The sequence below is a fragment of the Phoca vitulina genome, unplaced genomic scaffold, assembly GCF_004348235.1.
Source record: "Phoca vitulina isolate PV1807 unplaced genomic scaffold, GSC_HSeal_1.0 scaffold6, whole genome shotgun sequence".
NCBI lineage: Eukaryota > Metazoa > Chordata > Mammalia > Carnivora > Phocidae > Phoca > Phoca vitulina.
In genome coordinates this window covers 57,715,268-57,741,223 of record NW_022589709.1, presented here as the reverse complement: position 1 = coordinate 57,741,223, position 25,956 = coordinate 57,715,268, and the positions used below count along the sequence as shown (strand labels likewise).

Sequence of the window (25,956 nt, the reverse complement as noted above, 5' to 3'; positions counted from 1 at the left end):
ATGATGGAAGGTGTAAAAGGAGCTAAATTTTGTAAACATAGCACAGAGACCAGCAGCCTGAGAGCTTGAGCAAGCCCCAGAATTATGTGGCATTGGATGACACATGAGGTTAGCATCAGGGATCTGGTATAGACAGTCTCATCTTTATGACTCTGGGGTTCCTTTTTAGTGTAAGGCATTTTGTAGATCACCCACATGATCCTTTGATGGAATGTATCTCTTGAAAGAGAAAAGACAGAAAGCAGAGAGTGACTGCAGATTCCAGAACATTTAAAATTGTCTAATTTATTGATCACAACAATAGCTGTAGGCATTTGGGGGGTAAATGTGCCTCTTGGGGTGGCGTTGTTTATTCAGGCTCTCGGCAGTGTTTGGATTCAGATACCTCATAATAGCTTCACAAGCAGAGTCACTGTTCTTCACCTTAATGACCCATAAGGTTATACTCTGAGCTTATACTGGCCTTGTTTCTTTCCAAAGGGGGAAAAAGATGATAAATCACCAGACTTACAGAAATAAGTGAGATTCCATTTGATGCTATATTCCTTTGGGGAAAGAGCACTGAAGAAATCTGACAGAAGATGTAATTTATTGTTTTGTCAGTGTTTGCCTAATTGTGTACTGGATCCAGTGGCATTTTGATACAATCGCAGTGACTATCGAGGATTTGAACTTGGCGCTTGGAACTCTGTTTATCCTATCTCCTAAAGCATTTTCATTTCTGTTCTCTACATCTCTGGAGCTTCAAAGTGGATTTTATTTTTCAGCTTGAATCTGTTGTGTAGCACTGCTATAAAATCACACATCAGTTTTTATATTGCTTGCTTATTTTGAGACACTGTTTTATTCTGTGTTGAAGTTTGTAAGTTTGGTTATGAATGAACATGAGAGAAGATAAACTTTGAAATTATTGTGATCATTTTAGCACAGCGTTAAAATAAAAAATAATCATTTCAGTAAAGTAAAATAAACTCCTCTGTTCTCTCCTTCCCTCCAAAAATGATAGTTTCTTAAGAGCTTCCACAGTTGGGCGGCAGTAGGCCAGTTAGAATCATGAGAATAAGGTTTACTCAATGAAGGCAAAACCTAAAATGCACCCACTCTGGTTTATTGTATGTTTTAAAAATCAGTCCTTAGGAATCATCTCAAAACGATTTGAGTTGTAGCATATCAACCAGTCAGCAAATAGAACCACCTATGTTTGGTTTGCTCTACTAATATCATGGAAGAAGATGTCAAGAAGAGATGTTCTGTTTTTCTTGGAACTTATTTTGGTTTTTAGTAACAATTAAGCCAAAATACCTGAAAAAATAAAATGTTACAGTTTATGTTACAAAAGCCACCTAAGTGGTACAGCTGGAGGATTTAGGAATACAGGAAGAGGATCTGAACTAGATGGACTATGAAGGTTGGTGAGGGGCTAAGGGAGAGGAGAGGAAGGTAGGTCTTGAGGGGTAAGCATGGGAGTAGGAATGGAAGGAATGGTGCGGACACACATGGTCAGGGATGGGGAATTAACCAGCTTGCCCAAGAACTTGAGTAAGACTAGACTCTGCATAGAGGGGATTTCATAGGAAAGAAAAGTTGGGAACAAATTGTAGACTGTCTCTCGTGCCAACTTACAAGCCTTGCATTTTATTTTTTCAGTGTGGGGTGTGTCTGAGGTTTTTAACCAGGATATTGGTCTGATGAACTTGGTAGTTTGGTGAGATTTCTGCCCATGGCATGAATAGAGTAGAAGCAGCCCAGTGCAGGAAAGGGCAAACAAAGAGTAGAATAGAAGGACGGCCTTGAGAAGGGGAAGGAAGAAGGCAGAAGATGTTAGGAAAGATGAGTCAGTAGACCTTGCAGAAGGAAGGAAGTATCATATAGATCAGAGGAATTATGTTGTCTCAGAAAAAGGGAAATTAGAAAAATCCATTTTCAAAGTAATAATTTCATTTTAGCCATGTTTATAATGTCGTGTCTGAATATGATATTGAAATGGCCAAGTGGAAACATCCAGCATGCTGCTAGAGATGGATCCCAAAGCTGGGAAGCGTTGCCAGGATGTCATGCGTGATGTGGGTGAAGGTGTGTGAGATATCCTCAGACACTGAGAACGCTTTCCAGTTGTGGGTGGGGAGGCAGATGCTCTGCAAAATTCACCTTGCTCTTTGTTACCGTGGTTTGGGTCTAGACTCGAGGATAAAAACAGTTCCCCCAGTTCAGGGAACAGGGACTAGCCCTGGGGAGGCATGTTGAGTTGTAACTTAGAACTGAGATTTCTTGAGTCCAGTTAACTGTGGAATAAGCCTACATTTGGAGATTTGGAGAGATACCGGAATCGTCTGAAGTTCCACTTTGGGCCCATAGCCTCTCGCTCTCCTAGAAATGCCCCAGAAGCTAGACAGAATAGCCCCTCCTGCTTTTGATGCCAGTAAGGAGCCTGAGGAATTCTAACAGTGACAAAGGTCTTTGTTTTACTTGTGGAGGTGAACTGCAGCCCATTGTTTTTTTTCTCAAGAACAAACAGAACTATGCTAAAGAAAAAGTAGCACTGGACTGAGATCCCAAAGCTCTGTGCAGTGGACTGTGGGATAGATAATTTGGCCATTAAAAACTTGAAAGGCAAAATTTTTACAAACAGCTGCCTTTCCCGTGTACCTCATAATATAGTACAACGTGTAACTTTGAATAGCATTGCTTATTTTTAAGCCTCCTAGCATGAGGTACTTGGAAAATGTTACCTCGAATGGCTGAATATATTGATCTCATGAATGAATTTAATCTCGATGCATTTATTTGTTGGAAATTATCAGCTCAAAGTAGAAATTTCCATTTTGGAAAACATTTGACAATAAGTCAGTTGCTCATTTCTGTGTTCTAGGGATGGCTAGTGAGAGACGCTTCATTCTGACTACTCTTTTGTAAGACGCATTTAGACCTCCATGTGGAGAAGGATTCTGAGGCTCTATGGGAGGCTTAGTGAGTAAAAACTATAGTCGATCAGCAATACTTAACTTTGGGCAGCACCTGTGCCGTAGACTTGCCCTGGAAACTGTGTCCCTGAACTGGCTTAGCTGCATTGAATTTATTTTGACAGAAATTGGCCAGAAGCTTTAGATATTTCTAAAAAAAAAAAAAAAAAAAGAAAAAGAAAAGCCATTCCTAGTTTGTTATACCCAGAGAGCACGCATTCTATCACCCTATACTATAAATTGATAAATTGATTTTGGTGTTGAAGGATAAAGAAGGCTAGGGCCAGGCTTATTTTTGCCCCCATTTAATTTTGGGATTTCATTTTTTCAAGAGACTCTCTGACCCACTTTAATTCTGAGGGCTGTGTAGTGGTATTGCTTCTAGAGGAACATTAAACACTCAGTGTCTCTGCCAAGATCAATTTGGCTCAGTAATTGTAAAGTGCCATCCAGTTTAGGGGCACTTCTCACATACAAACTCTAATTGGTTCCTCATAAAAACCCAGTGAGGTCAGTTTTACTGTTTGTTTATTTGAGCTTTATCCTGTTATTTATTCCTGGGGAATGGTTTGAGGCCTCCGCTTTGTGGGAAGAGGTAGGATAGGTGGAGTTACTCAGTGGTGTTATTCCCATTGTATAGGTGAGAAAATGAGAATTTAGAGAGATTAAGTTACTTGTCCAGAGTCTCACCAACGAGAAAGCAGCAAGGTCAGGACCCCCTTTGTCCTTGTAGAGAAAAGGCCTTGCACTTCTCAGCATGGTGCAGGTGAGATGTTCTTTTTCCTTTACCATCGTTGGCCTTATCCCATTTTGAACTGTTGCATCTGTGTGTGTGTGTGTGTGTGTGTGTGTGTGTGTGTGTGTATGTGTCCATGTGCATGTTCATCTTTAACTTCTCCATGTTTCTTTACTTCAACGAGGCTGAATTTGATCTCAATAAGGGTTTGGTAAACTGTCTTACTTGGAGGGTCGCTCAGAGATGTACTCGAGGGATAGGAATGTGTCTAGACACTGTTACCAGCATAGGTAGGGAAGTTATGTCATAAAAGAGTGTTTAAGGATAACAGAAAATTTCTTATTTATCTCAGTGTGTATATCTGAGGTCATCATGACAGTCTATTGAAATCTCCTGTTAGTCATCAGGAAGAACTAGCAAGTCCTAAAAATATGACATCAATAAAAAATCACTTAGAGAGCTGACATTGGAAACAAAACTCATGTTCCTCTTGAGAACGTCATATTGCAGCTTAAGCCCAAACCCTGGGCTGTCTTGGCTTAGTTACAGCGTCTTGCTTTGACAGCCTTTTGTTCTCCCTAGCTGATATTTTGGCGGCAGATATCAGCACATCAGTTAATGCGCTTTCCCTCCTGTAGGATCTGACTTGACTAGTTATGTTTGCTTATATTTTCTCCCTCATTAAAGTGCCTATCTGCAGTTTGTTCAAAGGAGCCTGCAACCACTGCTGGAGTGTGGTGCCCTTCTGCTGATGATTCATTGGCCCAACTACATAGGCCTCGTTGTCTAGCTAGAGTTTTAAAAATCGATCTAAAGTACACTAAACTATGTAGCGAGTAATGCTACCCCATTCATCAGAGAATTCTAGCTTTTATTTGGCACACAAAGCATTTATATAACATTGTTACTTAAGGAGCTCAGTGGTGGCATTACTTTGTGTAGCTGACTTCATTTCATAGGGGTAGATACATAGCTTAAAGTTCTATCCCTTTGCTGCCAATGAGCTTTTCTTGTCTCAAGGTCTATGTGTAGCTTCTTGGTTGTAAGGCTATGAAATGTCACTAGTGGGTAGTTTGTGCTTGGTGGCAACATTTGTGGCTGAGTCCCTGAGTAAAGTCACCATGGAGGTTTAGTTCTGGAGGGCTTAGTTGCTGTCACTTACCTTTGTGGTGCTTCCTTTCCATGATAACAGATGAACACCGGTTAGCCTTGTTCCAGAAACCTGAGTGTATGACTCTGGATCTGATCATTCTCATGATTTTGACAGAAGCTGGCAATTGGGATGCCGATTTGAAAGTGAAGAGACCATTATTCACGTCAGTATATCTAGCCCTCGCTGTGAGATGTTGTACCCTGCCATTTGTGAGGGACATATGGCCTTGCCACTCACTTGAAGGGACTTGGGACTAGTTACATAGTATCTCTGAATCCCAGTTTCCTCATCTATGTAACGGGGAAGTTAACACATATTTTTGAGTGTTGACCATGATGGAGTTCAGGGCACAGAGAAGGTGATGAGTCAACAGCTGTCAAGCTGAGGAGCAGGTGGGCTTGGACTTACTGTGTTACATTGTAACAGCAGGGGGTCTGACAGAAGGTGAAGTCTTTTTTTTTATTATTACTATGTTACGTTAGTACATCATTAGTTTTTGATGTAGTGTTCCATGATTCATTGTTTGCGTATAACACCCAGTGCTCCATGCAGTACGTGCCCTCCTTAATACACATCACCGGGCTAACCCATCCCCCCACCCCCTAAAAACCTATTTGTTTCTCAGAGTCCATAGTCTCTCATGGTTCGTCTCCCCCTCTGATTCCCCCCCTTCATTTTTCCCTTCCTTCTCCTAATGTCCTCCATGCTATTCCTTATGTTCCACAAATAAGTGAAACCATATGATAATTGACTTTCTCTGCTTGACTTATTTCACTTAACATAATCTCCTCCAGTCCCATCCATGCTGATGCAAAAGTTGGGTATTCATCCTTTCTGATGGCTGAGTAATATTCCATTGTATATAGGGACCACATCTTCTTTATCCATTCATCTGTTGAAGGGCATCTCGGCTCTTTCCACAGTTTGGCTATTGTGGACATTGCTGCTATGAACACTGGGGTGCATATGGCCCTTCTTTTCACTACATCTGTGTCTTTGGGGTAAATACCCAGGAGTGCAATTGCTGGGTCATAGGGTAACTCTATTTTTAATTTTTTGAGGAATCTCCACACTGTTTTCAAAAGTGGCTGTACTAACTTGCATTCCCACCAACAGTGTAAGAGAGTTCCCCCAGAAGGTGAAGTCTTACTAAAGATAGGAATCCTGGAGAAGTAGAACGATACAATCTATGACATCACCTTATAGGCATAGAGTGTAGGATATCATTAACTCTAAAAAGAGAGCAGAGAAATCCTGATCAATGCTTCTCAAAGTGTTTTGGCAAAGAAGTGCTGAGGGTGACACAGGGAGACACAGGCATTGGGTCTGACCTCCATTCACACAACACTCGCTCATTTTGAGCATCAGCTACTGGTGAGACTGTGTTCTAGAGTCTGAGGATACAGCTATGAGTATCACGGAAAAGGTCTCTGCTCTCGTGAAGCTTACATCTTAGTGGGGTAGGGGATGGGAGGAAAGAGGAACTACCGTAAAACAAGCCAGAAAAACACTGGAGGGTAACAAGTGTTTTGCAGAGAAATTAAGCAGGATGGTCTGATGGTTTCTTTTTCTCTGAGGGTGTGATATGCAAGCTGGATCTGAATGACCAGAAGATGACAACCATGAGAATACCAAAAGCAAAGGCACTTCAAAGGGGAAGACTGAGTAGGGCAAGAGCAACCTAAAGAAGAGCTTTGTGGGCAAGGGGAGGGCATGCGGGCGAGGTGGTGTGGATGAGGTGGGAGATGGGCAGGACCAGGTATGAAGAACTTCAGTGGTCAGAGTCAGGGATTGGCTTTCCCCTAAGCCTGAGGGGGAAGCACTTGAGACTTTGAGATAAGAGAATAATGGGGTATGATTTGCTTTTTTTTTTCAAGATTTATTTATTTATTAGAGTGAGAGAGAGAATGAGTGGGAGGGACGGGGAAGAGGGAGAGAGAATCTCAAGCAGACTCTGTGCTGAGCTTGGAGCCCAACGCAGGGCTTGATCCCACGACCCTGAGATCACGACCTGAGTGGAAACCAAGAGACGGACCCTTAACTGACTGCGCCACCCAGCTGCCCCTGATTTGTGGTTTTTAAAGTTTCCTCTGGCTGCTATGTAGTGGGTGGATTACCCTCAGTTTTGTGGCTTAGGGAGTAGACTAGAATGAGAGATAGTGGTGGCCTCCATTTACTAGGCAGTAAATGGAGATTTAGAGAGAAGTGGTTAGATCTGGCCATTCTGAAGGGAGAGTGCATAGGACTTGCCAGGGGATGAGTTGGAAAGAAGGGGTTTGAGGGAAAGAACAAAATCAGGATGAGTTTCTAGATTGTTGGCTGGAGTAATAGAGTAGATGGTAAGTCTGCTTCTCATGGTGACGAAGACCTGGGGAGGAGCAGTTTGTGCCAGAAAATCATGAGTTCAGTTTTGTTCATGTCAAGTTGCAGAGGCCTCTGTGATACCCAGGTAGAGTCTGGAATTCCCAAGAAAGTTTAGGTCCAGAGAAGCGGATTCAGGGCTTGACATAAGGTCATGGGACTGGATGAAGTTAACTCGTGAGAAGTGGCTCTGGGGTAGATTTCTGAGATACTGCAGATCCAGATGCTGAGCTGGGGCGCTGCAGATCCAGATGCTGAGCTGGGGCGCTGCAGGTCACATGGCCAGGGATCTGGAGGAAGAAGAGATGGGTGGCTTCACAGAAGTGAAATCACGGAGTTTGCAGCAGGGGAATATTCCCCTTGAGAGGGATGCTGAATGGTCAGTCCTGCCCTGTGCACAGGCTGTGGAATTCAGGGGTCTGTGGTGAGGACAGCAATGGGCGCAAGGTAGGAAGCACATACCAGAAGAAACATGGGACAAAGGACAAAGACCCTTGTGATAGCAGCCACATGGGGGCTCTTGATGGTCTTTTGGGAAAATTGGAGCTCTTGCTCATTGTGTGACATTTGAGTACTATCCATTTTGATACCTTTTCCTTCCCTGTTACCAGATCAGGTTTATCTTTAGTGCAGCCTCATGTGAGCAGTACGCCTTGAGTGACTTCACGACCTAGCTTTTCCTTTCCTTCAACCCGTAGCTTGCCTGCGCATGTCTAAGTAGATGGTAAAGGCCTTGAGGGTAGGTACGATAGGAGACCAGGCTTGGAGGAAGGATAAGATTTGGGAGGCAGAATAAGGGTGTGGAAGATGGGGAAGGAAAGAGAGACAATTGAGTTACAAAGAAAATGAGCAGTGTATTTAACATGCCGGTGAAAACTCGAGTAAGTAGTACGTAACAGTGGACACTCAGGTTTCACTTATGACGTGTCCCACCTACTCTTTTTTTTTTTTTTTTTAAGATTTTATTTATTTGTCAGAGAGCACAAGCAGGGGGAGCGGCAGGCAGAGGGAGAAGCAGGCTCCCTACTGAGAAGGGAGCCCGATGCGGGACTCGATCCCAGGACCCTGGGATCATGACCTGAGCCGAAGACAGATGCTTAACTGACTGAGCCACCAGGCGTCCTTTTTTTTTTTTTTATTTTTTTTTTTAAAGATTTATGTCCCACCTACTTCTAAAAGAGATTTGAAACCACTGACGTGTAGATACACATCGTAGAACCACTCATTCATCCTACAAACATGTATTGATTGCCAGTAATTACCCCACAGAAGAGGCTGGGCCACCACGATGGATGACCCATGACCTTCCCTCAGGGAAGAGAGACATGAAAACAGTTAACTGTACTATAATAACAGACAAGGGGAGAAAGGATTAATTCTGTCTGATTCAATTTCAACAGGGAGCTCCCAGAGGAAATGCTATTTGGCTGTAGAAGGATGAAAAGATGTCAGTGAGGAAGAGGAGAGGAGCTAGCAGGGAAGCCAGTCCTGGGCAAAGGGCACGGCAGGAACAGATCAGGAGGCTCAGGAGCGAGTGTTGTGGTTACGAGGGAGTCAGGGTTCCTGGTGAGCACAGCAGTAGGTAACGGAAGGCAAGGGTTCAGTGCTGAGGCTCCAGAAGATGGCTGAGCCCAAGCTGACCTTTATTTTTGTAGGCAGGAGGGATCAGGGGTTTGGCTTGCTTTCGTTAAAGAATAATTTATCAGTAATCTTAGATGCCTTTTGGCTTCAAATGCAAAGTTTTAAAATTTTTATTTTATGTTGTGTTCAGTAATCTCTACAGCCAGCATGGGGCTCGAACTCATGACCTCAAGATCAAGCAAGAGTTGAATGCTCCACTGAGTGAGCTGGCCGGGTACCCCAAAATACAAAGTTTGCTTTTTTTTTTCATTTTCAGTTGACTTTATTTTTCACAGAGCACATTTAGTTTCACAGCAAAATTGAGGGGAAGGTATGGAGATTTCCCATATACCCCACCCCTGACCGCACACATCCATACCCTTGCTCCTCATCAGTGTTCACCACCACGGTGATACATTGGTTGCGGTGGGTAAACCTACACTGACATAGGATAGTCACTTGAAATCCATGGTCTGTGTGAGGATTCACTCTTGGAGTTCTAGGAGTTTGCACGAAAGTATAATGACATATCCATCATGATGGTATCATACAGAGTATTTTCACTGACCCATAATGCCCCTGTTGGCTGCCTAATCATCCCTCTTCTGCATTCCCTGGCACCAGTTGATCTGTTTACTGACTCCACAGTTTGGCCTTCTCCACAATGTCATTTGGTTTGAATGACACCATGTATAGCCTTTTCAGGTTGGCTTCTTTCACTTAGTCATATGCGTTTAAGGTTCATCCATGTCTTTTCATGGCTTAATAGCTCATTTCTTTTTAACCCTGAGTAATATTCCATTGTTTGGATGTACCACGGTTTGTTTATCCATTCACCTCCTGACGGACATCTTGATTGCTCCCAAGTTTTTGCCGTTATGAACAAAGCTGCTATAAACATCTGTATGCAGGTGTTTGTGTGGACATAAATTTTCAGCTCCTTTGGGTAAATTCCAAGGACTGTGCTTGATGGGTCACACGACAAGAGTATGTTTCATTTTGTAAGGATCATAGGCTTTTAAACAGAGAAATAATTGATCTTTATTATAGAAAGCGAGTTTGTAAATGGGCATATCAGTTTTTCACCCCACTCATTTCTAGTCCTGTGTGTCCCAATGCTGAGAGAATATCACTCCTTAGATGAGTTGCCACCACATCAAATAAAAATGTTGAAAACTCACATTCTTCCTTCTCTAACACTATCTGTATTTTGTTTCACGCAAATATACATGTGTGTACTATGATGCACCTCTTAGTACCTTAAGTGAGTATGAAACTATGTTGATTTATTAGATTCGTCATGGTACTTTATGTGCTAGAGAAAATATTTCTTGATGTTTGCGTATTTAATAGCATGAAAGAAAGAAGAAAATATGCCTTCTAATGGGTGTATCTTAGATCAGAGGTTTTTAAAAGTCAAATGTGTGTATATGGTTTATGTGAAAGAAAAAACAGGAGAGCTTTGTTTTAGGAACATCTGTGTCTTGTAGATGACATTTCTTAGCTTTCTTATGTGAATTTATAAATGAAAAATGAGCCACTTTTACAGTTTATTTGGTGTAACCTTCCTTCCTCAGTATATAGCACAGAGTGTATGCCGATGAATCATATGCAATGGGATTTTAAAATCAGAACGTTTCAGAATTGCTGGATGTCTGAGTGTCTGAAACGTGTGGCTTAAAACGTAAATGGCTAAGATTTTAAAATCAGAACGTTTCAGAATTGCTGGATGTCTGAGTGTCTGAAACGTGTGGCTTAAAACGTAAATGGCTAAGAAATAATTTCAGAAGTCTTAAAGAAAATCCAGTTGTCTTTGTTATGTATTCCTCATACAACACAACTGTAATGAAAGATGTCTTTTTCTTTTCTTTTTCCTGTCTCTCCATACCCATGCAAAGTTAATGGTTTAAGGAAAATACTCCAAGCCCAACAGATCATGTCAAATATTTGGTTTGGTAGGATTAATATTTCACTGCAGAGCGACAGTGGGAGCGGTGTCCTAGTTTTAGGGATGATTATGTAAACTAATGAGGCCCATCCGTTAAAAAACTTAGAGAAAGAGAAAGCTATTTATCATGTGGACTACACTGACTATATTTAGAGGACACTGAAGTAGGTATTAAATACTTACAGTGGGTTTACATTTAATTAAAATTGTTCTTTTTGTGATGTTAAGGTTAAAAATTATGACAGTGTGCAAATGTTTAATTTTTTTTTTTAAAGCCTCAATGGTTTGTTATTCTGTATCTCACTCCCCACTGGCTAAAAATTGGCTTTTCACTTTACCATCCTCTGAATTATTTCCATTACAACACATCTCAAGAATTACACTCGGCTGGGGCAGTTGTAATTTTGTATCTCAGCCACTAGAGGGAAGTGACTCTATTATTTGTTCTGGGGAGAGGTCTTTAATCTCTGTGATTCTGTTCCTCGTCATTGACCCTTAACCCAGAAGGGGTTATCCTTACCATTGGGACCACCCCTGCCCCTGTTTCAGGGAAGAATCTGTGGGAAGGAAAAGACAGAATTAAGGACATTGAGCTAGGACTTGGTTTGTAGTTACGTCTGCCCAAAATGGGGAGGATCTATCCATTTCTTCAAGACAGCTCCCCGTGGATGAGCAGCTTTGCTGGGGAAAATGAGTGGTTCTTTCAGACACACTTCATCCGTTAGTTTTGAAGTAACAGTAGCTTGATTAATACTTTTAAAATACCAGCCACTGTTTTCAGCATTAAAAAATACTAACATAATCCTAGCAACAGTCATATGAGGTAAGTATAATTTTTCTCATTTTGCAGAATAGGACACTGAGGCACTGAGAGGTCAAATAACTTACCCAACATCCCATAACTAGTAAGTACTGATGGTGCGATCACAACCTGGGTGGTGACTCCCGTCCATGTGTCAGGTGCTCTGTGATACTACCACCCCATATACACCCCCCTTCCGTGCGTGAAGACACAGTCCTAGAACTATGACCAATTTGAGTCTGCAAAGGGGGAAGATATTTTGGTTCAAAAAACAAAAGGAAAACCACAGAATCAAAATTTATACCATATTTTATCCATGAAAACATACATTTTTTACATCTTAACCTATCTGGAATCAGGTTGTTGGCTTACAGCTTTATTAGAGGAAACAAGATATTTGTCTGAAAACATATCAACTCTGTTAATCATTAAATTTAACAATCACAAAAGTGAAACTTTTGGAAACAGTTTCTATTTTAGATCTTTGCACTTCAAAAGAATTCCCAAGTGTGTGCGATGATTGCTTAGATATGCAGCAAATAGAAAAATACTCACAACATGTTTCACAGGAAAAAAGGCTTAATGTGGGATGTGGGAATGTTTGACAGTATGTCAGATGGGACTTGCAAAGGTAAGATCCCTAGAACCTTGACATTTAAAAAATGTCCCTGAAATTTGCCTCTTCTCCATTCTCGGAAGCACCTTTAAGCCATCTCTGTCTCTCCTCATCCCTTCTTGTGCATCATCTGCTTGAGGCTATTTATTTTTCTGTAAGGAAGCCAGTTACTTTCATAAAAAAAATAAAAAATAAAAAATTGTAACAGAACATTTGGGGAGAATGATTTGTCTTCAGAGTGATTTTGCCCAGTCCTTGATCAGTTAAAGTTCTTACTGTTCCATGGAAGTATGTGACAGCCCAGAATTATTCAAGCAAATTGGGCAGAGTTTGTGGTACTTGGGAATGGAAGCACAGCAGCAATGCCCATGTATGGGTCTAGCCAAAAGCTATATTGACACACAAGGTGTAGCTGTGTGAAAATGTTATTTTATTTGGTAAATTGTTACTTTTTTACCCCCACTGACGTTTTGAAACCAACTCTTCCGAGGAAAGAAATATAGTTGCAGATAAACAACAATCTGCAATTAAATATTCACACTAGGCAAAAGCTGTTTCGACCAAGGAAGAAGGAAACATTTTTCTAGAATAAGTAAAACATGATCAGTATTTTCACTTGGAACATGAAAGAATTTTTAGACTATCTTAAATCTCTGTTTTAAATGATACGTGTATTCCATGTCCCATTTCCATTAATATTTTTTTATCTATAGTCAATCACAGAATAGTCAAAGACTATATATATACATACACACTGAGAATTTTGCTTTTGTAGCTTTATCCTAGATCTCTCCTTTAGGGTTTTTCTTTTTTCTTTTTTTTTTTTTTTTTGCTCTCCAGCAAGTCTGCATAGCTTTCATAGGGAGATGTAGAAGAAGTGAAATTCAGACTTCAAGTTTGCCAGGTGTTGACAGCTCTATGGAAGCTTCACTGTGACAAGAAGTTAAAATAATTTCATAAGGTGAAATTTATGGATTATCAGGGGATTTCTCTTACTCATGTTTTGCTCATTCTTTCTTAACAAAGAAATTGATACAAATTTTTATATGGCCTTGGAAACTCAATGAATTGTTTTGAAATCAGTAATAAACTTTCATTAGAAGTATATTCTATTTATGAAGTCGGTTTTCATACCCAAATTTAAAGAACCATATCACCCCAACTATTCTATATTACTTCATCTCTCACTTCATGATAAATTTATCTCGTCATATTTCTCTGAGATTTTTTTTTTAATCACTTAACTAGTCTTGGAAACTTCTAGATAGGAATCTATTCTAGAGTTTCCTAGAATCTGACATGTAGATTAGTTGTGATTTCATAGGGGAAACATGTTATTTATTTTTTATTTACTGGGCTTTTTCTAGGAGTATAGCATGTTACGATTTAGTTATTCCCTCCTGAAATGCTGGTTCTTTGGATGAGAAATAAAAATAAGCATGATTTGGAATTGTGTCAGCGAAAGCTTCTCAAGACGTGACTCTGAAATACAGGACCTTAAATTCCTGCTCCACTCAAAGAAGCAGTTATGCCCTAATCTACTCCTCAGTGGTGAGTAGGGTGGGAGAGGTGTGTTACAGGTTCTAGGCATGACATTCTTCCCACACTTAGTGTGCATCTATGAAAGATGCCAGCCTGGGCTCCATGCTCTGCTCTGTTCATCTGTTTATTGTTTTCCACCTGTTCTCTTATTTGCTTCTCTTAGAAGCAGCTCATTGAAAACAAATTCAGTAATTTATATCATGACTTATATTTATGAAACACTACAAAGACTCCTTTCCCCCTCCCCTCCAAAGTTGTCCTTGTTTGGATACTTACATTAACGGATGGGCTTAACCCATAGACCACATGTTGACTGATGGATATTAGACCCACCCAGAACTTCCATTGCCTGTTTTATGTTTGATAAGCACCTCCTAAAATGCCCTTTGTAATTTGGGAGACTAGGCCTGAGCTCTCCGGTTATGTAAGTTACATGCAGTAGGATTTGCTCCCCATTAAAGCTGAAAGTAACAAGTAATGTGTTGTTTTTGGGTACCCTACAGATACCTGGCAGCTCACAGAAGTATAACTATTCCCATTTCTGGCACAGAATCACTGAATGAATCTTTCTGAGCCATGAATTCCTCAGTAATGTTTTTAAAGCTGTGGTACTAGGCACTAACAAAGGATAAATAAAAGAAATGATTATTTTGAATGGGTAGAGAAAGGGCTTTGATGATGTCATGTGCCACCCAAAATGCTTAGTGATGATTATGTTTATCTTTCAGCCCCCAGCAGTTTATTGTCCACTGTTTTTGAACAATTGAAGTTGTCCCTCCCTGAGCTTCCACCAGAGACAGCCTGGGCCCTACTACCTTTTCTGTGTGTTTTCGTATCAAGCAGTGTTGTTTGCAGGGAGTTGGAAAATGAGTTGGCATCAAGGCAATTTGAGGTGATAATGGAGCAAGTTAACTAAAGACCAGGAAATACTGTTAAAATATATCATGTGCTTTAATATATATTAAAACAATAACAGAAATGAAAGAGTAAAATAAATCACTTAGGATGAACTGTTTCAGTTTTCCATGATATGTACAAATCCTTTCCAGTATTCATATGTGTTCTGTGTGATGGTAATCATGCCATAGTTAGGCTACTTCTGGGGTTTTTTCCTCCATGTATGTATTACTATGCTGTTATATAATTTGTAATGATCATTTTTGGTGGCTGCATAATTAGTAAATAAGCCACCTACCCTTGATGCGTGTCTGACAAATAAGAGACAGTAGTGTCGGCCTCAGGGCCTAATAGCCCTCTCACTGCAGGGTTTTACGGCTTCACTTCTATTTTTCTCTAGTGAAGAGGGGTGAGGAGGTGACTTAGTGGCCATTGCTCTTGAGGAGCCCATCTCCAGATTCGGATTGGCATCATTCACTCAACACGCTCCTGTAGTCATGAGTGGACTCTGCCCTCCTCCTTGTACCTTTCTCTAAAACTTTTAATTTCCTTCCATATATAAACCCTGCCAGATAGTAAGATCTTCAACATTATCAATAAAAACGTTGATTCATAGGGGCGCCTAGGTGGCTCTGTCACTTGGGCATCCAACTTTTGATTTTTGGCTCAGGTCATGATCTCAGGGTCGTGGGATCGAGCCCCGGGTCAGGCTCCTCCCTGAGTGTGGTCTTGCTTGGGATTCTCTGTCCCTCTCCCTCTGTTTCCTCCCCTGCCTTGCTGTCTCTAAAAAACAAACAAAAAAAGGTTAATTCTTAGACCCCTAGATGGGATTGGTTGACTGTGGAATACGAGCAAGATCAAGATGTAAAAATGGGTATCTGCCAAAGAGGAAGAGAGGTGCTAGGAGAAGAGACAGATCAACTATGTCTGTTCCTCCTAAATGGGATGGAGAGTTTTACTGAGCAGGTTGACATACCGGAGCCAGGAGCCTGGGACTGTGAGGTGGTGGCCAGTAGGTTGCAGACCTTGAGCACTCTTGCCATGGTACTCAAAATTCTCATCTGTTCACAGCAGTGGGCAGGGAGGGGGTGTGTGGTGGGGGGGTTTGGGGTGCACATGTTGATTATGTACCCAGGAGGATTGAGTTTCCAGCCTTGGAAAAAGGTCACACTGCCCAAGTTCATTTTTAGTCATCTTTTCAGAGGGGACAAAGTAACACTTGACTTCAGCCATACTTGTTGTGATGGACTATAAAAAGCTAATAGTGGGTTTTTTTTTGGTTCATTTCTTAATGAACCACTAAAATCTGCCTAAAAATCAGTCTTAAATTTTCATTGTTCTTTTTATTAATAATCATGAAGATTGTCTGTAATGACAGTGCTTTAAATGAAAAGCCATCCAACCAGTTGACAAAAGGCAACATGGTTTTAGAAGCATCCCCTTAGGGCTTGTACATAGAAATTAGAGAAATAGAAATAGAAATAGAAATAGAAAAATAACAGGTTTGTGTGTATATGTGTGTGTTTTAAGCCTTAAAAAATAATGTGTGTGCATCCATGAAGTCTGCTGAGTATCTGTGATGTACTGAGAGGCCTACACGGTGCATAGAAACTGTCCTTGTACTCAGAGTGCTTAAAACCTTGTGGAGAATTGGCCCTGTAGACAATTGTGCTCTAGTAAAATGACTGCTCTAAAAGAGGCGTGTGTATGTATAAAGTTCATTCGAGATCCAGGAGGAAAACCTCTCAGGTCTGCAAGAGAAAGTCAGGCTGACTTAGCTGGAGAGGGGACCTTACATCTCTCACTTGAAAGATGAGCAGAAGTTTTCCAGTCAGAGGAGATGGAAATTCTAGGAACAGGGAACAGGATGTGCAAAGGCAATGAGGCAATGAGGTATGGCACAGCTCCTGCGTCTGGGGAGCTGAAAGTAACTCACTCTTTCTGACAAGTACATACTTTTTTTATTATTGGAGCATAAACCACAAAGGGACATGTGTCCAAGGATGAGGCAGGAGCAATAAGGGACTGTGTTTATAAAGTATTCCATTTAAAGAGATTTTGATTTTCCAACAACGAACCTCTCAAACTCTAATGTGCAGAAGCCCCCCCGCCCCTCCTGGCACTTGGGTGGAATGCAGATTCCTGGGCTTCATGCCCAGAAATCCTCAGCCCGTGGGTGTGGAGAAGCCTCCTCAAATCTGCACTCCAGGTAGTTCAGTGATGGTGGGACAGAAACTGTACTTAAAGGAATATTGCTAGAACAGTGGGCAAGCACTGAATTTTCTTTCACGGGAGGGAGGGTCAAACGATTGTGTGCACACGTTAGGGCTGGCAGCTTTAGAGGAATAGTTTGCAGTGGGGAGGAGGAAGACATTTTATGAATCCAGGCAAGAGGTAATGGAGGCCTTTGACCAGGGCGCCCCGTACAACGTGAAAATCTGCTGCTCTGTTTTTAGTTTATGTACAGTGAGAACTTAATTTATTTTTCTCTCAATTTCTAGTTTTCCCAACTAGTGTATTTTTGTTGCATTTAAATGAGATTTTTTTCTACTCTCTTGAGTTTTCTATTTCTGCTGCGTACGTGTCATCTGGCCCTGTTTTTCTTTTATCATTGGTGTATTAGCATTCTTTATAATTCTGTATGTGCTTCATTTGCTAAAAGCCACCTGTAGAGATCATTCTTACTTCACACCGATAGATATTCATCTATCACCCATCTGCCACTATATTGGATGACATGATTGACTGTTGCTACAGCTCTTAAACCTGGAATAACTTCTTTTTGAAAGTTTTTTTTTTTTTTTGATAACTATTAACTTTAATATAGTTGTCTTCTATGATATGTCTTACAATACATTGGTTCAAAGAGTGTTTCTTTGGTTGGTACCAGAAACTTGGTCTGTGCCTTTCGGTCCTCATAATCCAGCTAAGTAAAGACAGTAAAATCTAAATTATCTAGCATCATGGGAAATAACAAGTTTGTGTTTGCTGGGAAGAGGGCAGAGGTAATCCCAAATTACAGCCAATATAATATCTTGAAGTTAGGAACGTCTTTTTTTTTTCCGCATACATGTTGGCTAATATTAAAATAGAGCTTGCTTTGTCAAAAGTAAATGATTTGGGGGGCACCTGGGTGGCTCAATAGGTTAAGCGTCTGCCTTCGGCTCAGGTCATCATCCTGGGGTCCTGGGATCAAGCCCTGCATCAGGCTCCCCTCTGCCCTCTCCCTCTGCCCCCCCGCCCCCACTCGTGCTCTCTCTCTCAAATAAAATCTTAAAAACAAGTAAATGTTCTGACCAATGAAAGAAGAAAGTCTTCATGTACAGCACAATGAAATAATTCTGGAATTCAGAATTGGTCACATAAAATGCACAGCCTGGCCAGTCTGCAAATAACAACATATATATTCAACCCAAAACACAGCCCTGTATGGATTTATAACCCAGTCCAGCTTTGAAAATACCCATTTGCCCAGTTGCCATAGACAGGTAAGGATTTATGTGTAGAAACAGTTATTTTTCATTTTTATATTCTGAAATTCCCGGGCGTAGGAAAGACTTCATTTTTAAAGCAATGTTAGTATTTCTAAGGTTTTTAGAGCTTTTACATTTGCATTTTATTTTGCCAAAAGATGCCAATCCAATTTTATGAAAATGTCCATGTAAAAGTGTATCGTTTTAAGTTTGTAAACTCTTCACAGTATTCTAAAATTCACAGGAACATGAACTTTCAGGTCATGGTAAAAGGACTGTCAGATATATGGCTTCTGGGGATGGAGTTTTTTTCCTAATTAAAAATAATAGGACTCATTGTAAAAAAGAATAGACACACACACACACATATATGTATAAAGGAACAAAATCAACCATAATTCCACACTTATAGATGGCCACTAAAAATACTTTGTTCTCTTTTGTATTCATAAACACTCATATATATATATTATAAGCAAGTTATATCCTAACTGCTCCATTTATTTTTTCTGTTTTTTTTTTTTTAAACACATTTTTGGAGGATTTCCCATTATGTATACTTTACAAATGTGGTCTTAGTTTCCTATGGCTACTGTAACAAATTATGACAAGCTAAATGGTTTAAAACAACATATATTTATTCTCCTAGAGTTCAAGGGACCAGAAGTCTGAAATCAGTTTCACTGGGCTAAAATCAAGGTGTCTGCAGGGCTGAGCTCCCTCCAGAAACAGTAAGGTAGAAATTGTCTTCTTGACTTCTCCAGCTTCTTTCTAGAGCTGCATTCTGTGCATTCCTTTCATTCCTTCCTCCATCTTCAAAGTTAGCAGGGTCGCATCTTGCTTGTGTCACAATGCCTTCTTCTATAGTCAAATGTCCCTCTGCTTCCCTCTTACAAAGACACTTATTACATTTAGGGCCCACCCTCATAATATAGGAAAATCTCTCCCTCTCAAGACCCTTAATTTAATCACATCTTCAAAATTCCTCTTGACCTACTAGGTAACATATTAACAGGCTCCAGGGATTAGAACTTGGATATCATTGTAATCTATTATTCTTGTCTTTATTGGTTTTATAGTATTTTATTTTATGGCTATTTCAGTATTTATTAGCATTTACCCTAATAAAGTTAAATTTATTAACATTATTAACATGTTGTACCTTTGGTTTTTGTCACCCATATTGTGCAATTATAAGGAATTCTGAGATTAATTTCCATATGCATAAATGTTTGTGTATATAGTTGGTTATATTTGTGTAAGTTTCAGGATGTCAGTTCATAGTTAAAATATATATTTGTATGTGTATATTATATGTATACGTATGTAGCAGACATGTACATTTATGTGTGTGTCTGTGTATAGGTGATGTATGTGTTGGGGTGTGTGTGTATGTGTGTGTGTGTGTGTGTGTTTCATTCTCCAGATAGCTTTCCAGATAGTTAGTAGAGAGAACTTACGTCCTTGTGCTCTCACCAGCATTGATGGTATCTTTTTTTCCATCTTTGCCACTTAAATGGGTAAAAATATTTAATTGATGCTTTGATTGCATATCTATGAAAATAGATTGAACACTTTTCATTCTAAACATTGTATTTGTTCTATGAATTAATATTTCTTTTAAAATCCTGGTTGGTTGGTTTGCTGGTAATGAAAATGACATAACTTACTAGATATAGATACTAAGGCTAGCTTGAGAACTCCTTGGCTAAAATATTTCGTGTCTTCCCTAAAATGATAGCCTCTGATTTGTGGAATACTGTGAATCAACTTGAACAATGGAATAAACTTCTGACTGTTAGCAGAAGCACATGGTTTCTAGCTCGGTCTGTATATGCTCCCTAGGTGGTACTTTGATGGAAACTCTTATCTCTTATTTTAGTGGGATAATTTTCCATGACTTTAGATATCTGACCTGAAAAAATATTCAAGAAAAGAAGAACTGATAAATTAACTTGAATCTTACATTACAGAAAGGTCTTAGTGTCAGCTACTAAAGGGCTAAATATAACTACCCTGACCCACTTAAACCAAATTGACACTTGTGATAATTGCACTGTAATTCATGCTCAGGAACCGGATAAGAAATGATGAACCTTAGACCCAAGCTTCTGGATCAAGAAACTCCATGTCCTTGAAGTTAATTCCAGATTGGGAGACTAATACAATGATTACTAACTGGGGGTCACTGTTACAGTCAAAAAGCATTTAGTACTTCATATAAACTAATTATATATATGTATATGTATACATACATAAAACTATATATGCATGGTCTCTATTTTCTGAGATTTTGAAATCTGAGACGATAGACCTGCCTAACAGGTACAGCAGTGGAGTCATGAAATTCAGGAGGAATAGATCCAAAAAAGCTTTTTAAAACATGTACAAATTGAGTCTTCAAAATATCAGGATTCTATACCTGACTTTGCTATCAAGTATCATTTTAACCCTGAGCAAATCTTTTTTCCTTTTCTCCCTTCTCTCAACATTCATCCAAATGGTTGTATTGAGGATTTAAAGATGAAGGGGATAGAGCCCTTCCCTCAAGGAGCTCGTATTCCAATGAGGATTGATCTGCAAACAAATAGATTTTGATTTTGATATAGTGGGAGAACCTTTTCTCTGCAGAAGCTCTCAGGAGGAGAGGCCAGCAGAGGGATACTCAACCTGGTGGGGATAGGGAACCTCAAAGGAAGGCTGCCTAGAAAAAGTGGCCAGAAGTTCGGTCTTCAAGTAAGATAGGAGTTAGCCTTCCTCTTTGTGAGATGAGGGGTCTGATCTCCAAGCCTTGTTCTCTGCTCCCAAATCGGATTGCTTAGCTCTGTTACAGGCCACTACTCTGTGTCACTTATTGGTGGACCTTCCAGACAGCTGGTTTAGAATGGAGTGACGCACTCATCTCTGGTTCCCTCTCTGTCATCTCCCGTAGGATGACCCTTGCAGCAGCCCCGTAAGGGTGATAGACCTTTTCTGTCCACTTCCTCTTGCAGAGGGTAGAGGCACAGAGCTCTGTCAGCCTAACCGTGCGGCTTCTCTTGCTGCTGAGCCAGAGGATAGAGTGCTAGGGTGATGTGCTTGCAAGCAGTGATCATGAAACCTCACCCGGTCCTGTATGGTGGGCTTTCATCACACATGTTCTACTCTACTTCTCTATCCTACCCATCAAGGAGTCACCAGTGTGGGAGATAAGTATTTCATTGTCTGTATTCATCTGTTCTCTCCTCTTGGATTTTTGAAAGTTATTGGTTATTTGCTACATTTCCTGAGCCAATGATTCTCCTAGAATTCAAGGAGTACCTGAGGAAAATGTTATGTTCTCTTCCCATTCTAGCCAGTCTTCAGCCTGTCCTTTGCTCTCTCGGACCTTATCCTTCAGCCAGCCCTTGGGAATTATGCAGTTTTCTGCTCAGCCTGTCAAGAAATATAAATCAGTTTTATTGTGTTAGCTTTATCTCCTCACTCTATAAATGTGAATCTACCTTGTGATAGTGTTTAAATTTTTTTTTCATATTCCAAGGATGATATAACCTTACTTATTATCCATCTCTTGGTATCAGGCATTCACATCTATCCTTACACGATAATTTTCATTTATCTCTTTTATCTTCTTTCATAGTTTGGTAATGTGAGCAAAAAAAAAAAAAAATTGTTTAATAACACTAGTAGAGTTTTCTTTCAACCTACACCACTTCGATGCAACTTTCTTCACATATCTAGCTCCACCTTTAAGCTTTATTTCTTAATATGTGCAGTGATTACAAGGATGGCTTATTCAGGATGGGCAATTTGCTGCTCACACTTCTACCTTTCAGTTCGCAAGGCAGCATTTAGAAGGTGACCAAAATAGACCTGTAGGTATGGACAATATTAGGGAAGTAGTCACTTCTAGGTGCTCTAAAAACGGGGTTGGATAGAGATCCACGTTAGTTTATAGCACAATCCCCAGGGGAGGCCAAGATCAGGTAGAATACATTTGGAAACTTGGTATCAACACCACTTTTCATAGTGTCTTCTCATTGGAATTGGCCTTGTGGCCAGAGTGTCGGTGCAGGGAGCTGACAGATTCCCAGGCTATACACCTGCGTTAGAGAGCTTAGTCTCCCACAGTGTTTAAGTTCAAGGAAGTCTCCAGGGATATTATCTGCAACACTGTTCTGTGTAGGGTGGGAGAAAACCCTAATGAGTGGGCATGGGGCCGAGGGTGGGAAGTGGATGGGAGAATTCAAGTCAGTGAAAAGAACATGGAATTCTTTGTATATAAGAGGGGGGTAAACAATGAAGAATTTGACCCGTTCTTAAGTACTTATTTCATTCTAAGCCAGCATTTCAGTAGTGTGACAAGCTCATTTTTCATTGCCATTTACCTTTCTTGTAAAAACAATGGCTCATAATATCATCTGATTAAACGACTGAGCATTTTGGATCACAAGCTTGTTCATTACTGTGTAGGCTGTTATTGTGCAATAAGTAGAAAATCTTGCTGAATATATGTATATTGACTTAGACCAGCTATAGTCTTAAGAATTTCCAATAATCTCAATTTCCTCTTAATTCTGTAGCCAGTTTCACTGTACTTGCAATTAAACTATAGTTTTAGCCCATATAATTATTTTGTCTGTAGGAAAATGTCAGTAGTTCTGACAATTTTAATTCCTGTGTTTGCTGACTGCATTATCTTCTGAATCATAGGTTCCCAAATCAAGTCAAACAGGTTAGAAGACAAGTTACACTTGAGCGTCACACCTACTCTTATCTTAAACGAATGTGGGAATGTATCAGCCACTTTCACTGTGTTAAGTAGTTCATTTCTGGCTTCTCATGTACTTTACCTATTTTTATTTTTTCATTTTGGCTATGACCCAAATTTTCCCAAGCCTCCTAAGTGCAAAAAACATGTTTAAGTATTTGTAGTTTTAAAAAAAATATGTTTTTACCCATCCCTTTGAAAATCTGCAGGGTGGATTACCCAGAATGTACAGAGTGGAGATTGTAATGACAACTGCTCACAGGCCAGGATATTTATCATCTAATCAAGAGAAGAAAAAGATGTTTTATGTATTCATTTACCCATTTTAGTTATCATTGTTATGGGTGTTGCCCCAATACTAGGAATTTCCTAGAAGAAATAGAATACAGGAGTTGGGGGGTACAGTGTCATTAGTTCTTGGAACCATCCAGAACTTGAATTCTGTGCACTGCATCTCCTTCAAGTTCCCTCTACTCAGACACTCTTATAGGACATCCTCTCTTGGCCTTTCAGCCCTTTTCATCTTTGGATCTGAAGACTCTCCCACATAGTAGTTATTTCAGTATTCAAGGACCACTGCCAAGCTCCTGAAATTTTTCTGTACTTTGAACACAGAGTTTCTTCACCATGTAATGTAGATAACTTTCATGTCTCCTTTCCCCATCTTGATGGTTCTTCTCTGGGCAGCCTCTAATACGTAATTTTCCCTCTTAAACTCAAATACCTATAACTGAACACAAAAATTATTCCCTGGGCTTACCTTTGGGGATGGAGGTGGTGGGTGGGATCCAAAGAGAGTTTCTCTTAGTTTTGATGGTGATGTTTCTTAGAGCAATGTTAAGACATGAGGAATGATAGTACTTCTGTTTTCAGGTACAGCGTGTAGATAAAAATTAGTCAATTCTTTAGAACTTAAAAGTATCTTCATGGGATTCGTAAGAAGTTAAGATTCTCTGAAAAGATCAGTTGACCTGCTAACACTGATAATTTTAGGGCATTTTAAGAAAAACCCAAGTACCTCAAGTATCTCCATTCAAAAAGTACTTACTAACTGCTTATGTAAATCAGGAACCATCAGATTTTGGAAACAGAAATCAATAAAACATGACTACAGCCTTGAGGAACTCACAGAGTAATAGGGAAGACAGCAGTAAACAGTTTGTTTACACCTCAGTGTGAGCGGTGTGTCCAGCACCTCAGTGGAGGCATGTTCTTGCCACCATGAAAGTAGAGGGCATGGTGTGGAGTGTCCTCCGCTCTATTCCTACACCTCTCAGCATTGTATTCTTTTAACTTCTGCGTATTGCTGACATTTATGCTCAGTGTGTTCTAAACACTTCTTATAGGGGCTTATATATGTCATCTCATTTATATATGTTGATCTCTTAAAGGTTGGTCCTATCATGTGCCCCCAAAATGGGGGAAATGGGCAGAGATTAAGTGACTTGTCTTAATTCATAGTAATTGTTGGATCCAGAATTCAGACCCAAGCTTTTTGCTCTTAACCAATGCTCTGCGCTACCTTTCTCAGAGGGAGGTTTTATTTAAAGCAGTAGTTCTCAGCCAGGGGTGATTTTGCCCCCTAAGAAACATTTGGCAATATCTGTAGACATTTTTGATTGTCACAACTGGCATCTAGTGGGTAGAGGTCAGGGATGCTGCTAAACATCCTCCAATGTACAAAAAAAAAAAGAACCAGAACAAAGAATTACCCAGCCTAACATGTCCAAGGAATGAGGTTGACAAACGGCTTTGGAGCATGGGTAGTACTGTCTTTGTGTCAGCCTTTAAAAAATACCCTTTTAAGTCCTTAAAAACAGTAAAAAAAGAAGAAGGAGAAGAAATGGCTTAGTATGGAGCAAAACATACTGAACCAAGTTCCTAAGTGTCTGGTGAAGTGTATTTTGTCACTTGTTAAATTGAGAAAATATTGCCGCCTTCGTCTATCTTAGTAGATACCAAGGATCTGAGGAGGCTCAGTGAGAATTTAAGGAGCTAATACGTAAGAAAGCCCTGTAAAATAATTATTATCAGAAATTCCCAGAGTCCTTGGGGTCTAAAATATTTCGGGAATCATAAGAATTAGATAAAGAGGATCCCAAAGTGCACTTCTGTTCTTTATTTATCCCCCCCTTTGTCAGCTGACCCCCCTCCCCTTGTCTCTCTCATATTTCTGTAAGTAAGTTTGTTTCCAGTATGTAGTAGGTGAACTAAACCATTTTTATGAGTTCTTTTTTTAATTAAAATCTTGTAAAATTTAGTATCTCTCACCCTGTTACGCCAGATTTAAGGCAGTTAATTTAAATCCTAATTTTTTTTCCTTCATAGACTTTCACACAAGCATTTTGTCGGTTTGGGGAGTTATTTGAATACCATGCCTTTCTTCAAGATGAACAACAGTAACATGGATTCAACCTTCCCTTATATTCCTTCAAGTCTGAGCACACGTGGAAGGGAAATAATGGAGCATTTGTTAAATAAACGCCAGGTAGCGTCTTTACAGGTAGTAGCTGACCATTCCCGGGCCGTGTTTGCTGTCCACGAAGCCAAACAGGTGCGCCTGCCCTAATTCAACAAATGGATGTAAACTCATAAATATAGTTGACTGACGTTTTCCGTGAGTGTGGCATCCCCTTGGCGTGCTTTTCCTGCAAAGAGCGTCTGGGTAAAGAGTAATTACTCACTTCCTAGGAGTGTTTTCCTGGTGATCCATTCTGCAGTGAATCACAGACCAGCCTTCAGGTGTGCGCCTCGCTCACTTCACCGAGTGCTGGCCGCGGCTGGATTTATTTATTTATTTGGGGGGAATGATCCATCTGGGGCCGCGAGCTGGGGGCGCGGAGTGCGGGGCGCGGGCGGGGGATGCTGGGGTCCGGGCTGCTCCTGGGCTCGCGCACGGGCCCCGCCGGCCCCCTTTCCCATGAGGCCTCGCTCCCGGGGGAGGGTCTGCGGGTGGGGAGGGGGCCTCCCCCGGCCCAGCCCCTGGCCGCGGAGCCTCACAAAGGTGTCCTGTTCAAGTCCGCCTGTAGGCCAGCTTTCTAAAAGTGCTTGTAAGTTTCCTCCCCCCCCCACGCCCCCCCACCCCCGAAGGGGGAGAA

The 25,956-nt window shown here is 40.5% G+C and overlaps 1 protein-coding gene across 8 annotated transcripts in view; it reads left to right on the top strand.

Annotated features, from left to right (window-relative positions):
* MAST4 (microtubule associated serine/threonine kinase family member 4) overlaps window positions 1–25,956 on the top strand; it is a 543,729-nt gene that overhangs the window by 354,832 nt on the left and 162,941 nt on the right. The gene's annotated exons all lie outside the window — the stretch shown is intronic.